This window comes from Mirounga leonina, unplaced genomic scaffold, assembly GCF_011800145.1.
Source record: "Mirounga leonina isolate KUSES-001 unplaced genomic scaffold, KU_Mleo_1.0 Mir_99, whole genome shotgun sequence".
Taxonomy (NCBI): domain Eukaryota; kingdom Metazoa; phylum Chordata; class Mammalia; order Carnivora; family Phocidae; genus Mirounga; species Mirounga leonina.
Window position 1 is genome coordinate 6,143,181 of NW_023270971.1, and position 15,809 is coordinate 6,158,989.

General features: G+C 55.8%; 1 protein-coding gene across 1 annotated transcript in view; it reads left to right on the forward strand.

The window, feature by feature from the left end:
• Positions 1–2,334: 2,334 nt before the first annotated feature.
• LOC118006822 (bifunctional heparan sulfate N-deacetylase/N-sulfotransferase 1) overlaps positions 2,335–15,809 on the forward strand; it is a 64,610-nt gene continuing 51,135 nt past the window's right edge. The window contains exon 1 of the mRNA XM_034999639.1: positions 2,335–2,513. The gene's annotated coding sequence lies outside the window, so the exon portion shown is untranslated. The remainder of the gene's footprint in view (positions 2,514–15,809) is intronic.

A 15,809-nucleotide genomic window follows, 5' to 3' on the forward strand; every position in this document is an offset into this window, starting at 1 on the left:
AAAGACGTGAACAGGGTAGGAAGAGGTAGCTATCAGGGATGGGGAGTTACCCCAGCTCACTGCTGCCCCCCCAAATGCTTTGGATTTGCAACTCCATTGATGAGATGCCAGATCCCAATCAGCCTGGACAGGAGGATGATGGCTCTGTGACCTGACTGGCCTCCCTTCCCCTCGACCCTCCCACAGCTCCTTCACCTTCTTATGGCCTTCTTGCTTCACCAGGCCCTCAAGATAATGTCCAATCTATGGAGCTTCTCCCAAGAGGTCCCCTATAATCTACTTCTAACCCACCTCTCCAGTTTTCTTGCTCATTCTTTCCTTCCTGCTATCTCTGCCCTTCTCCTCCTGGCCCCTGCCTCCCACCCATGCAACATTCAGCTTTTCCTGAGCACTTTCCATGTGGCCTTTGCATGGGCTGTTCCTTGTGCAGAGCATGTCCTTTTCCCCACCCCAGTCCCACCCATTCCCCCTGATCCTGCTCTGAGGCTGCCTCTCCCAAAAGCTCCCTCATTTTGCTCCCCTCTTACTGTAGGCCATAGCACTTGCCCTAGGCCTCCGCAGCAGGCACTCAGCTTAGCCAGCTCCTGGACACAGGGAGGGGCATGCGGATCATCTCCAAACATGCCTGTATACCTCTTGAGTGTAGACCCATGTCTCTTTCAACCCTGCTTCTCCCTTACCAGGAGCTTGGTGCCTGGCACAGAGAAGAAGCTCACAGGACCTCATGTGGATGGAAATGGTCTTCTAGAGCTCTGAGATTAGCATGAGTAAGGTTCTAGGGGGCTTGTTTAACCTGCCTAAGACTCAGAGCATATTCAAGGACTTTTAGATCATTGACCACAGGAACATAGATTATAAAGGATAATTCGCTGGTGGATGCTGATTCCCTGGCCAAACTGGTGGCAGGGCTGGAGTATGCACTAAGAAGTCACAAGCCCCTCTTTGAACATGGCCTGTTGTTTGGGCCTGGGACCACCACTACCAGGCTCATTCCTGTCTGATGGTACTCCATCCGGAGCTGTCACTTGGGCACATCTAGGAGTCAGGAGCCCAGTCCCATCCCCCAGCATCTCTTTCTTCTTCTGAGACATGAGTGGGCTAGCTGAAAACCCCTTTTCCCCCAGCACAAAGTTATCCTTTAGGGGACTTGGCATGAGTCTCTCCTACTGTCATATGTCCAGCTTGGCCTTTCTGCCTCTCTTGGCTCTGCTCTGGTTGCTCATATGCTTTTTGAACTTTGTTCCTACAGTTAATCTTGAGCCTGAGAAGGTCCTTAGGAAACTACCAATCTACTGTTTTCTAAATTTGCCCCAGTCTCACGCCAGGCCCACAGAGTCAGGATCTTCAGGGGAGGGGCCTAGTGATCCACATCATTAGCAAGTTCCTCGAGGCTCACTAATCAAATCCCCCCCTCCCCTGGCCCATCTCTCCTTATTCAGGATGGTTCATAGAGGGCAAAAAGCCCCTCTGCCTAAAGCAGTCAGATCTGAGCACAGACTCCCCTTAGCTCTCAGTGAGACTCCCAGAAATCATTGCATCTCTCTGAGCCTCATTGTCCCCATCCATTTAATGAGGATGGCCACTATAGTCTTGTCTAACTTGCAGGGCCCTTGAGATGGTTGAAATGACACTGGCGATGGGAAACTGAGGCTCAGTGGGAGAAGAAATCTGTAAAGGTCATTCACCCCTTCATCTGCCAGTTCTGGGTCATGCTCTGGGGATTCAGCTGGGAACAACTTGTTGGGGGAGATGACATTCTAGTAAACAATGAGACCAGTAAATGAACCAGATAATCACGATAAAGGAAATAAAGGGGTTTTCGAGAGTCGGGGCAAAGGTGGGGTGGGGTGGGGTGGGGTGGGGTGGGGTGGGGTGGGGTGGGGTGGCGAAGGCCTGCCCAGGAGCTCAGGAGGGGTCACTCCGGCAGAGACCTGGTTGTCGGGGGAGCCGTCTGGGGAGGCCCTGGAGGGTTGTCATAAGCCCAGAGGCGGCAGAGCCCGGAGGCCCCCTTCGGTCCCGGCCAGGGCGCTCCCCGGGGGCCCCGGAGGCGCGGTGGGCGCGGGTCTTTGTCTCCCTCATTTTCTCCGAAGCCTCTCGGACCCCCAGCGCTGTTCCCTCTTTGACCTCGCATAACTTGTTGGCTTCCCCCGGGCTTTGTTTCCCCGGGGGTCACCGCCTCCCGGACGCCCGGCAGCCGCCCGGGGCCCTCGTGGGTCCCGCATCTGACACCCGCTCCGGCCCCCGCCCCCTACTCGCTCGGAGACAGGGGTCAAAGGCAGCCCGCGTCACGTGGTCGCCGAGCAGCACCGAATCGGCCGGGAGAGCCGAGGGAGAATCCGGGTGGAAGCCGAGAAATCCAGCCCCGATAGCAGCGCCCGGTCCCGCCCCGGCCCCCGCCCCGGGGCGCTCGCCACACGCCCGCTGGCCGCCCGGGCCTCCGGAGCCGATCTGTGGCCGGCACCCACGCTCCATCACGGGATCGAACCCGGCTCCCACCGCCGCGATTCGGGGAGGTAGGCGCCGCGGCGGGCGAAGGGAAGGGGAGACGGGCCGGGGGCCCTGGGCGCGCGGGCTCGCCCCTCTGTGCCCCACCGGCCTGCGGGGCGCGCAGCAGCGCGCCCCAACTTCCAGTCTTCGGGGAGACCCCCACCTCCCCGCCGCGGGACCGCCGGACGGTGAGGGGGCGAACTGCGAGCTGCCCCAGCGCAGTACCGGGGGCCGGGACTGGGGGCTGGGCACCGGGCGGGAGGGGGAGGGGGACAGCGGGCGGGAGGCGGGAGGCGGAGCGGGCGGTGGCGGCGGCTGCGGCGCGGAGCGGGGGTGGGAGCGGCGGGAGGCGGCCGGCGAGGGGTTAACCCCGGCCGGGGCCAGAGCCCGGCGGCGCCCGCACGGCCCGGGGGGGAACCCAGGCGTCCCGCGGCTGGCCGGGAGCTCCTCCTCCCCCGGGGGGGGGTGCCCCAGCCTGGGCAGGTAAGAGGCTGGGAGGGCCGGGGCCAGCCAGTCCCCTGTCGCTGGGCCGGCGGGGCCCGAGCCGGGCGTGCAGGCCGCGCGGGGCCCAAGCGGCCGCCGGCGCAAGTTTAGTGCGGGCGGGCGCCGGGCGGGCGAGCCGAGTCTGCCGGGGCCCCGCGCACCGGGGTGGGAGGACAAAGGGGTGGGGGGCCGCGCGGGGGCCGGGGCAGGCCAGGGTGCGGGCGAGGGCAGCGCGGCAGCTGTAGGTCACGGATAATGTCACTCGCGAGGAATGCCCCCTCCCCCTCCCCTCCTCCCGAACAGGGGAAACTTTTGTCTGACTAGGGAGGGGGTTAGAGGCCGGGTCCCCGCTCGGGGCAGGGTAAGGCAGCCAGACCGGTTTTCTCGGGACTGCGCGGCCTGGTCTCTAACTCCCTTCCTCCCTCAGGTTCTCGGAGCCAGGAGCCTCCGTTTTGAACGCTGCTCCTGAACACCCTGGGACGGGGTGAGGAGGGGGCGCCGGTGGCCGCGTGGGCTCTGGGACAGGCCGGGAATCTGGGAACTGGCCTCCTGGCTCTGCTTTCCCGGATTCGAGCACACGGGTCAGCCAGGAGCCAAGCCAGGCCCAGGGGATGCAGAACCCCCCCACCCCCCCAACCCCGTCTAGCCCCAGCTCTGTACTCCTCCCCACCAACCCCCAATCATTCAGGATGGCCTCGGGCAGTACTGCCCCCTGGTCTGAGGTGCAGACTGACCTGGGTGTCTGTCACTTCCCAGCTCTGTGACCTTGGGCTGGTTCCTTACCTTCCCCTCACCTCAGTTTCCTTACCTGTAAAATGGGGAAGATATAGTTATCTTCTAGAATAAAGTTGAAATGAGAACCAGTGGTACCTCAGTAAAGGATGGCATGTTTCTATTCAACAAGTATTTACTACATGTTTACTATGTGGCAGGTACTGGGCTACTTGCTTTACATATGTTATTTTATTCGATTCTCCCACTTTACTATTAACCGCATTTCACCAAGGGGGCAACTGAGGCACAGGATGGTGAAGGTCACACAGGTGGGAAGTGGTGGAGCTTGGATTTGACTCTCCTCCCCCAGCCTGAGTCTCAGCTACAGAGCTCTGTAAGGTCCTGCTGTGACTGAGCTCACGGTGTCATTTTCAGTTCAAGTTACGAGGATACCGTCCCCTTTCCCCATTACCCTTATCCCCAGCTGATGCTCCTTCTGCCTGGTACTGGTGTGGGGTGAGATCTGGTGCCCAGCTCTTGTTATTGTGGGCAGCTGGAGCAGAAGGGAAGTCCACTGGAGCCTGGGCCCGGAGCTCTGTGATGGTCCAACTTCGGTTGAGGGCTGGGTCCATGGCAGGAATGCTCTCCCAGTGCAGGGGGTGCAGGGAGGAGCTGGTGTCCCTGGCTTCAGCTAGGGACAGCTGGTGGCTTTGTCAACAGGCCCCTCCCCAGCACCCATGGGACGGCAGAGCCTTTCATCTCCATTCAGACCAGGTCACTTTCAGATCAGCAGGGGGTGGAGGTAGGGCCAAGAAGTGGAGTCCTTGGGGCGACGAGAGACATAAGGCCAAGGGATTTATATCCCAGGTGTCCTCTTCTGTGAATCATCAGCAGGGTCCTTATTACTGAACTAATGGGCTGTTCTAGGTGCTCCAGCCCCAAAGGTCCCTGAGGACAGTGATGGGGGGTGACTTTGAGCCAGTGTCAGGATTACAGAATCCTATTGGAAAATGCATGTGTATATGGGATTTCTGAGCCTAGGATGCAGTGTAGGCCCGTGAGTGAATGTGTGGGGTGACCCAGACTTCCACTGGCTTTAATGCCCTGTGCTGGCCCAATCTTTTAGTGGAGGTACCATCTCATGACTGCTGTCAGCCTCTGATTGGGAGCCTTGAGTAATTTTTTTTTTAATGGAAAACAACTTGTTAGCTAATAAATGACATCTTAAAACAATGGAGTGGGGTAGGTAATGAAAGTTCTTGGGAGATGCAAGTTTGGGCGTTACTGTTCGAGCTGCTCTGGGGGCTGTGCCCATACTCTGTCTGGGATTTGCAGGGTCTGCAGGCCTTTGCTAGACTCCACGAATAGGGGGCCCTCCTGGGCCGACAGATCACTGTTAGCCTGTAGGAACAAGAGTGGAAATTCCACTACTAGCTGGACTTTGAGGGGACTCAGAAATGTGGGGCAATGAGTGGAGGGGCTGGATGGCTGAAAGGAGTCCTGAGGGATGGGGATGACCCTTGGCATGTGGCCAGACGATCCTTATCATCGTGATCAGAGAAGGGAGAGAAGCCTCTGGGAGAATCAACAGGTGAAGGGTTGGAGCCAGCAAGCAAGAAAAGATGGATAGTGAGCCTCTTGTCAACAAGGGCCATGCAAGAAGCAATTTTAAATCACAAGTTGAGGATGTGGTGGAGTATGGAATCATAGACTGGGGGTTGGCCCGGGGGCCAACTGAGAGACTCTGCATCTGAGAAACGTGGAAACGGGCTCTAGTCTCAGCAGCCCTGAGCTCTCTCTGCCCTGGGCTTTGGGACTGCTCGACCTGTCTTCCATACTTTGGGACCAGTGCCAGGCCTACAAGTCCCTAGAGATTGGGCAGACTTCTGCTGGCTTGGAATTTGGTTTTGGGTATGGCTTGAAATATCTGGACTGTTTGGAGGACTTGGACGTGCTTTACGTGAAATGGAACATTAGGGTAATTTGTTAAATATGTATGGAAACTGTCTGCGGAGTGGGGTGATGGGGAAATGAAATGGGGTGAGGTGCCACTTGTTTCTCAGTGGAGAGGCTGCTGGTCTGATGGGGGAGGGAAGACGAGGATCAGTGATGGTAAAGAGGCAGGACGTGGTCAGTGATAGATGGGCTTTGGAAGGTCAGTAGAGGGGAAAAGCTCTTTTGGTTGTTAATGTCGGCAGGGCTTCCTGGGGGAGGAAGTGTTTGTGAGGATGCAGGCTAGGGGAGGGGGGGAGAGTGGGAAGCAAGATTGGGTTGTGGGGTGTTTGCAGCATCCTGCTCAGGAGTTTGGGTTTTATTCTGTAGCCGGTGGAGAGGACAGAGGGTTGTAAGCAGCTCCTCGAGTTGATGCCTGTTACTGTGTCTCGTGCCAGGCTCCTTACAGACGCTCCATTGAAATCTCACGATACCCCTGCAAAGTAGCTGCTGCCGCTAGGAACCCCCCCCCGCCCCATTTTCAGATGGGGAAATGGAGGCTCTGAGGGGTTGAGTCACGTACAGAGCTGTATTGGAACGCAGGCCGGAACTGTTTCTGCCCTAGCATGCCGTTCCTCTCAGAAGTCATTTGGCCAAAGATGATGGCAAGACTGGTGGCGTTGAGACCCACTCAGAGATGATGCTAATTGTGGTCCAGCAGAGAGCTGACCAAAGCCCGACACAGGCCATAGGGCTGAGGAAAGGAGGAGGAGGCTGCAGGACTTGGTAGCTGCCTTGGGGATTGGGGTCATTACGGGTGACCTAAGGTTTGGGGAAGGACCCTTAAGTGGCAGTGTCACCGCTTTTGAACTCCTGCAGGGTTCTCTGTGGGCAGAGGGCATAGCCTTGTCCCGTGCCTCTGAGGCCAGGGACAGCACCAAGGGGGACAGGAGGCTAACAGGGGAATAGGATGCCTGGGGAGGAGGCAAGATCTCCATTGCTAAAGGTATGCAGTGAGACGGGAGAGGGGGGAGGGAGCAGAGGGCCTGTAAACCAGCAGGGTCAGGCCTAGGTGACCTCTCTTAGTTCCCTTTTCTCTCGAGAATCCCAGCAGTTGGGGTGGTGCTCGGCCCACTTCCACCCCCTGTTTTTCTCATAGCTCTCCAGAGCTGCCCCTTCCTGTGCTTCTTGGGAAGTTCCCTGTACTTGCCTGGCCTGCAGTGCTCTGCCTGGGAGAGTCCTTACCCCGTGGAATACATTCAGTACAGCTGATCTTCCAGGAGCCCCTTGGGACGTCTGGATCAGCTGCCAGAGCCTGAGCTGCCGGGGACTGTGGTTTCACAGAGGACTGGAACCTTCTGCTTCCATTTTCCGGTCTGTGAAATGGGTTCAGTCTCTCTTTCCTCAAATGTGTGGAAAGAAGGCTGAATCATGAATCAGTCAGAATCAGTAGGAGTTGGAGGAAAGGGCCAGTGAATTTGAAAGTGAGGAGTGGGAGGGCTGGGGTGGGGGCAGGGCTGTCCCCCTCCTTCCCTGCAGTAAAGTTAAAGCAGGGTCTCCTGGTCCTGGGGGGTTGGCGGTTGTCACCAGCAGAGGTGTTTTCTCCTGCCCGTGGGGCTGATACAAAGTTCTGCCCATTTGCTTCAGCTTGGAAGCTTGGAGCTTGGTAGAAGGGAGGGACATGGATGTCTAGGACTGTGTGGCCTCTGGGCCAGAGCCAGTCTGCCACAAGGAGTCACAGAGGGGACCAAAGCTCTTTTCTAGATGGAGGAGTGTTTATATTAAGTTGCCTCCTAGCCCTTTGTATTTCTCCCTGTTCTATTTCTTAATACAGATTGGATTAATCTAATCAAAATATAGATTGCAAATGAGCATTTTTTTTTAAAGATTTTATTTATTTATTCATGAGAGACAGAGAGAGAGAGAAGCAGAGGGAGAAGCAGGCTCCCAAGGAGCAGGGAGCCTGATGCGGGACTCGATCCCAGGACACTGGGATCATGACCTGAGCCGAAGGCAGACCCTTAACCGTCTGAGCCACCCAGGCGCCCGAGCATTTATTTATTTGAGGGCAAGGTCTAGGGAGTAGCCCACTATGTGACCCTGTGCCCCATCCCCCATTTCCCTCAACCCTCAAGCAGAACCTGCCTCTTGTCCTTTCCTGCGTGAGCATTTCTGTTCCTGGTGAGGATACGGGGCGCCAGTCACTTCCCCTGCCGCCCCGCCCCCAGTTCTCCCCAACCAGGGCCCAACTCCAGTGTTACCTGTTCCGTACAGTCATCCCTAATGCCACAGAGCTGGCCTTGCCTGCTCCCTGCTTTTGCATGGGCAGAGCCTGTTATATGGCCTCGTCACCGGGCCCTTCACACACCTGGCTTTGAATCCTGATTTCTTAAGGGGGACATGTCTCATTTCTTCTAGGATCCATGCTTTGGAGGCAGGCGCTACATGTGGGCCATTCCTACATCAGCAGTGGTGGGCGGCATTGCAGAGTGGAGTCCAAAGTTGGGGGTTCGAACCCCAGCTCTGCCACCATTAGCTGTGGGATCTGGTGCAAATTACCTAAATCTTAAATCCCTTTTGAGCATTGGTTTTCTCAACCGCAAAATGAGGATAGTAATCATCCTGCTTTGCTAGGAGAGTTGAACAGATCGATGCCTTACCCAGAGGAAGAGCCCAGTCAGTAGGAGCTCTTCAAAGATAACAGTGGGTATTACTATTGTTTATACCTAGGGGGTGGGCTGTCCCTTCAGAGATGGAGGGAAGAATCCTTGGAGTTTGAGTTCCTGAACTTTCTAATAGCCTGAGAAGGCTTGTTCAGAAGAGGAAACTGAGGCCCAGAGAGTCAGGGCAATTTGTATAGGGTGTGGGTGCTGGCATTCTTACCCAGGAAGCCTGACAGGATTTCTTCTCTTTGTTACACCTGTTTTTCCTCTTCTCTCCCTTCATCAAGGTTAAGGTGTGCAAGTTGTGCAGGCCCAGTTTCCTCTCTGGTGGCCACGTGGAATGGTGTCAGATAAGTTGGCCCGGCTGGCAGGTCCTGTGGCCGTCCTCAAGACGAGGGACGCATACCCCAGACAGTGCACACTGTGGGCTGGAACCTCCAGAGGCCTCCCTCCTGGCCTCCCTGTGCCCTGGAAACAGGGACAGGATGATGGCAGGGAGAGGTGACCTTGGGGTAGGTCTTGAGGCAGGTGAGTAGGACACAGATAGTGCTGGGAGCTAGGCTCGGAAGGGAGGAAACACTCAGAGTCAGCCAAGATGGACGGGGTCGTGTCTGGAGGCGTGGAGCCGAATCCCAGCGCTTGGAGACTCTGGCCTCCTTCACAGCTGAGGTCTGGCTGTCTGAGGCAGGGCGGGGATCCTCTTCACCCCTCGGCCAGCCGGGAGTCGACCTGTCTGGGCAGGTCTGCAGTGGCAGTCGGGCGGCGGAGGTCTGCTGTATCTGCGCGGTGGGAGAGCCGCCTCTGGTCTGCGCTGCCTGCCCAGGCGGAGGCCAGGTGAGGAGAAATGGATGTCATCATCACGGCGCCTTCACTCAGGCCTCCCTGTCTGCCCAGGTTCCCTTCTTCCTCTCCTTACATCAGGGCAGCTCCTGCTTAAGCTTTTACAGGAGGCTCAGCGTCACATACTCCCGTGAGAGCTCTTCCCAGTTCACCTGCAGGCAAAGTCATTGGTCCTCAAAGTCCATATCTGCACCAACAGCACTTGCTGGAGATGCAAATTATCTGGCCCCACCCCAGACCTACTGAATCAGAAACTGGGATGAGGCGGGAAGGAGGGGCCCAGCAGTCTGTTTTAAGGAGCCTCCAAGGGATTCAGGTGCATGCTAAAGTTCAAGAAACACTTGGTTAGATAATTAAAAAAAAAAGATGCTTCTCTCCTTGGGCTCTCAGCATACTCGGACATCCAGCATATGTTGAAGACCCGGAGAAAAGCCCAGTTTCTCTTTACCCTGTCTTCAGGGAGCTACCATCTTGTAACAGCTTCCCATCTCCAGGAAGCAAGCTTGTGACACAGTGATGAGGCTCAGTAAAACCCCAACACAATTAGAGAAGACGGTGGTCACTCAAGGAAGGCAGGATCAGGGGACTTGAAGGGTAGGGGGCTTTGTGGGTGGCAAAGGTGGATGCCAGGAGCAAGCCAGCTGTGTGCTAGGGCTGGAATCAGGCAGAGTGTGGGTCCTGCTTCAGAGAAGCATGTGTGCTGGGGGTGAGGCCGCACGCATGTGTGTGTGGATTACGGTGGTCAGACGTGGTCTGAGAGGGCTAAGGGGCCTTAGCGTCACCAGCCCCATGCCTTTAAGCATCTCAGTCATTTTAATGATGATGATCATAAAATTGCCACTCAACATTTTTTGAGAGCTTATCAGTGCTTACTAGGCATAATCCTATAAAGCAGGCACTATTATTGTCCCCATTTTTTAGATGAAAATACTGAGGCCGTATAGCCATAAGGTGGTAGATCTAGGAATTCTGTAGAATTCTGTAGGGGTGCTTAGAAGCACGATTTCTTTGGAAGAAGGGAGCTGGGGGATTGTCTTGGAGTGTTTGTTTAGCAGGCACAACATAGACTGGTTTTTTAAAGATGCAGAAACGTATATACTATCAAATGAGTGAATTAGGTTTTGGCGGGGGTGATGGGATTGTGTTGGGGTGAGTAGGGCTGAAGCCTCCACATTGGGGCCTCCACTGCAGACCCTGTCATTCCTCCTGTCATCTGGACAGCCATTTGAGACACACAGACACTCACTCAGTGCTGAGTTCAGGATCCCACAGCTAGGGCAAGAGAGAAAATCAGAGAGAGAAGAGTGGGTCTCCTCTGGTTCTAGCAGGAGGGGTGGGGATGGGGGTCAAGATCAGAGCCCACTGTCTCGCCTGCTGTTCTTTTCTGCCTCGGTGTCCCCAAGGAGCCCAGGAGCTGGAGGGCTTTCCTGACGCTGTGGGAGCCTCTCCATTTCTCAGCGGGGAACCGAGGAGCAGGGACTTGCCCACACAGGGACACACACAGTGTCATGATTGGGACCAGAAGCCAGAGCTATCTCTGTTCTGACCAGGGAAGGGTTTGTTTCCCGAACACTGTCCCTGCCCCCCACCCCGTCTCAGGCAGTCTGGGTAGCCATCGCCCTCGGGGTGGCCCAGAGCGATGCTGGGGGCAGAGACGGGTGTGTCCTGGGGGAGAAAGCTGCCAAAGAGAGGTGGGGCAGTGTCCAAGGGAGAACACCAAGAAGCCCAAAGCCCAGACGGAAACCAAGTGTGTTTTCTAGGTCCTGAGAGGATATCTGGAACAATGGAAGTAGGATGGGGGAAGTTGGACTATAAAAAGCGCTTCTTGATATCCTTTAAAAAAAAAAGTGGTCTTTAGGTTTGACTTTTGTTTCTCTGAAGGATGTTTATGTAACTTCCTGAAAGTAGGATCCCAGGGCTCCGTGAAGTTTGTCATGCTGCTGGGAAGGACTTGATAGGGTGGTCTCCCCACTTTACAGTTGGTGGATTCTGAGAGTCAGGAGGGGCCTACTTGAGGTCCCGCAGTGAGATAGCAGAAGACTTGGCCCCGGAGCCGGGGTCTTCTGGAGCCTTGCAAGGGGCTGTTGTCTTGACTCACTACTCCCTGGGCTCCGGCTGGCACAGAAGCTGGGCAGGGGCTGTGGGGTGGTCCCCTTGGGAAACACTCAGAGCTGTGGACTTAGGGCAAGGCCAGGACTGGTCTCTAGCGAGGTGGGCTCACTGGGTGCTGACTCGTGGAGTGGGCGAGAGGCTGGGATGGTGTGCTTAGTGATGCCACCCCCGTCCAGATGCCACGGCCCAGCTGTGCACCGTCTGCCCGGCAGCTGTGAGTCACACCCAGTGGGTGCAGAGGCGAGGGCTATTGTATTGTGATTTCTTCTGTTCTCTCAGCCCCGAAGGGATGACTAGGCCCTGAGCCCTGATTCGTGCCCACGCCTATGAACTTAAGCAGCTGTGAGTTTAGACTTCATGTTTACAGATATGAGCTGTCCCAAAGGGCTTGGGGGAGTCCTGTTCCTCTGCCACCTATCTCTCGATCCTGTGGATCCTGTGATCTTGACTCATCCATCTCACCAATGCAGAAGTCTCTGTGCCCCGGAGATCATGCACGACATTTTGGCGGCATTCCTCTGCGTTCTTTTTCTGCAGAGAGAGTCTGTAGGTTTCATCAGGTTGTCAGAGGACTCAGTGTCCCCCCAGGTGCTGACAGGAGGGCAGGAGGCCATGTGCCTGCGTTGCAGCGAGCAGGTTGCTGACGAGGCAGCGTGGCTGTAATATTCTAGGAGACCGTAGGCCGGCGGCAGCAGAATACGATGGTTCAGAGTGTGGTCGCGGAGGCCGGTGTAGGGTTCTAAATCCTTCACTTAGGAGCTGTGTGACCTTGGCTAAGTGGCTGTGTCCGTGCCTCAGTTTCCCTCTCTGTAACACGGGAGGAATAATAATAGTTATCTCATGGTGCCACCAGCTTTTAAAATAAGATAATCCATGAGAAGGACTTTGTATCAGGACCAGCCTGATACAAAGTAATCACTTGGTAAAAGTGTGCTATTATTATTAGTCCCAGCTCTGTGATCCTGTTAAGTGCCTTACGTTGGGGTCTTGGTCTCCAACTTTGGCTGTGTACTCTGTGTTGGACTTTCCAGGAACTGCAAGGCAAGGTGGGAGAGTAGGGATAGCCAGGGAGGGAGGGAGAACCTTCTCTGTATTTCTGGGACTCTCTAGCCCAGGCCCTCCCTGGTGCCTTGAACGTGGCTTTGTCCTGAGGCAGGCTTATATAACCAGCCAGGCCTGGCCAGGCAGGAGACGATTCTTAACCTCGTTTTGTCCTCCACTGTCTCTTCCTCTGATGGAGCTGTTGCATTAGCTGACCTGTTCCTCAAGCTCCAGGGATGAAATCGAACCTGTGCTCTGCTGCTGCCCATTGATTTAATCTGGAGGTTTGCTGGGCAGGGGGCCCCTCCTCCTGCCACCCGGGGACAGACAGAGCTGATGCCTCTTGCCTGCTTTGGGGACAGAGACAGGAACTCCTCTTTAGTGGAAAAGGCAGGCCATAGGCTGGGGACCCCTTGATCCACGGCCCCTGTGTTTCCAGCGGGTATGCCTACCCCTCCTCAGGATTCCCTCGCAGGAGTACTCTCCCTATCCTGCAGCCCGCACCCATCTTTCTCTCCCCAGAAGCCTTCCCGGGGACCTCAGCTGCAGGGAAGTTGGCTTCCACTGAGCTTCACAGCATGTTCTGTGACACAGCATGTCCCTTTCAAGAAAACAGAGGCCACACAAACTGGCAGGGCACATCTGCCCCACGGGCAGGTTCTGCTTAGCCCATGCCAAAAACTGAGCTGATTGCCAAGAGGAGATTTTTACCTAAAAATCCTGATTTCTGGCTTTACTTCACAAATTTGGAAGATCAGAATACCTCGAGCCTGAGTTCTTCGCACACTCACCTGGTCTTTCTGGCCATCTAGGCATCTGAGTTTGTAACCCTATCCTGAAGGCATGGGCTGCTTTCTCTCCTGCGTCATATAGTGTTGTTCCTCGTCTGTCTGCATTGTGAGCTCTTTAACGATGGGGGGGGGGGCGGGGGGCTGGCCCATCTCTGCTCAAAGCATCGTGCTCAGGCTCAGGGCCGTGTACACAGCAGGAGCAAATTAAGTGTTTCTTTTATGAACGAAGGGGTGGCAGTGGTGCTCCCCACCAGCTGGGAAGGTTCTATTTAATCGAGGCCTCTGGATCAGCCTGCCCTGTGGCCCTTGAATCCTCCTCCCAGATAAGCTGTGGCTGCTTAGCCACTGACCCAGGCAGCTTCTTAAGCTGTGGATAAACAGTCGCTGAAAGTGTTGTCCCATACTGTGGAACATTTCACTTGCAACCATCCCACATTTCACTCTCCCAGGGGGCTCGGAGGAATTTGGGGGGAGAGGGAGGCGGGGATCGTAGCCCTCAGATGGCACCAAGTCCAGACCTCTGCGTCCTAGGGGGACGGGGGGAAGGGAGGCATCAGTTCAAGTGTTTACTGGACTGGGCCCTCTTTCGAGCCTGTCTCTGCTTTATTCTGCTCCTAGAGTACATGCTTTATCCATCCGCTCCTTTGTCCAGCTATCTGCCCAAGGTTTATTTCACTTTTTCGGTTGAAATCCCGACCAGCCCTAAGGCCAGCTAAGCTAGCTCCTCCTGGAAGAGGTCTTGGCTGAGAGGTTGTAGGTGTTCTGGGTACAAGAAAAAGCTGGGAAGCTATAAAAACTGCATGTAGATTTCTGTCCCCCATCTTTGGTTCCTTCAGTCTAAGGTACAACCTCCCTCTCCCCACAAGGTTCAGACATGTGGCTCTGTAGCCAGGTTTTGAGGACCCTGTCTTAACTCATGAAGCCCAGGCCTGGCGGGGGGACCCCTGGCTGATAGCTGTGCTGTGTGACGTCAGCATGCCCCTTTCCCTCTCAGGGCTTCTCTTTTGCCCTCTGTGTGCTAACATGCTGGGTTCTTTTCAGTAGTTGTCGCTGAAAGGGCCTATGCGCCATCCTTGGAGAAGATGATAGAGGGGATCAGCGTAGGTGCCAGTGTCTGGGTGGGGGTGAGGCCCTCTGTCACTGGGCCAGGCCCAGAGAGCTTGCACATATTTCAGGTAATCATGGGATGAGGGAGGCTAGAAAGCCTGGGTCAGAGTGGGCAGGGGCTGTGCCCTGGCTGGCAGGCCCCACAGGGAGGACCTGAGCCCAGGGAAGTTGGAACTCTAGCCTGTGTGGCCAGTGACCTGGCCACAGGCTGAGGGGTGCCCCAAGGCTTCAAGTGCAGGCCTGGATAAGCCGTTTACAGATGGGTAAACTGAGGTACATAGAAGAAGGCACTCTCCCAGCGTCGCACGCGGGAGCGTAGTAAGTCAGGCTCAGATTCAGGTCATCTGATTCCCAGGCAAGGCTACACTCCTCTGTCCCCACCTCCCTCTGCAGGGTCAATGCCAGATCACCCAGCTGGGACAGTCGTCTGATTGTCTGTGTCAGCCTCCAGGCCCTATCGTCACAGCCACCCTGGAGGCATGAAACCGGTTGGGTGTGCAAATTATACCTCAGACATTCTCCATCCCATTTTTGTTGTTGTTTTTCCGTAAACTGTCTCTGACGGGCCAGCCCCCTTGGTGCCCATTTCCGCCTGGCACTGGGCTTCATGCTCTTTATTCTGAAAACAAAGCTTCCTTCTGATGGCCCTCCCCCTGCAACAGGAAAGGGGCAGGCATGGCACTGGGCTACCCCCCCCCCCCACCTCCTCTTGCTGGGAGCACGGGGCAACCTTTGTCAGAAGCCAGACCTGGACCCGGCAGCCCTGGGGGGCTGGGAGAGGGGGTAGCCCAGACCCTGCTCCTGCTGGTGGCGGAATCCACCCTGTGGGCCCCACTGTCAAGGCCTCCCCCAGTGGCCAAAAGGGTGGGCACAGGTATCAGACAGGGACCAAGGTAAAATCCTCCTCTGGTCCAAGCAGTTAGTTGTCCCGGGACAGGATGGAGATCTGGCCAGGAAGTGTTCATGTGACAACCGTCAGGGTTTCAGCTGCCACAGGTGATCAGCCTCCAAGTGACACTGGTCTCCAGGGGCTGCAGAAACCAAAAGATGTGTTCAGATGAGGGAGGCAATGGTCCCTCATTCAATAACTTTTTTTCAAGCATTTACTTTGTTCAGACACTTTTTCTTTTCTTTTTTTTTTTTTAAAGATTTTATTTATTTATTTGAGACAGAGAGAATGAGAGAGACAGAGAGCACATGAGAGGGGGGAGGGTCAGAGGGAGAAGCAGACTCCCCGCCGAGCAGGGAGCCCGATGCGGGACTCGATCCCAGGACTCCAGGATCATGACCTGAGCCGAAGGCAGTCGCTTAACCAACTGAGCCACCCAGGCGCCCCAGACACTTTTTCTTGTCCTGGGACATGGCAGTGAGCAAAACAGACCAAGCCCTGCTTTGGACGTGGGGCTGACATTCTAGTGATGGGGTAGAATCAACAAAGCAACAGATACTAGTTCAACACTGGCTGTTTGTCAGGTGGCGAGAGGGGCCTGGAGGAAAACTAAAGCTTGGTTGGCGGTAAAAAGAGTGATTTGAGCAAGTGGCTCTGCTATGTCTCTGGCGAGAGGGACAGCAGGCTCCATAAGGGCGGGGGAAGAGCATTTCGGGCAGAGGGAACAGCAACACAAAGGCTTTGAGGCGG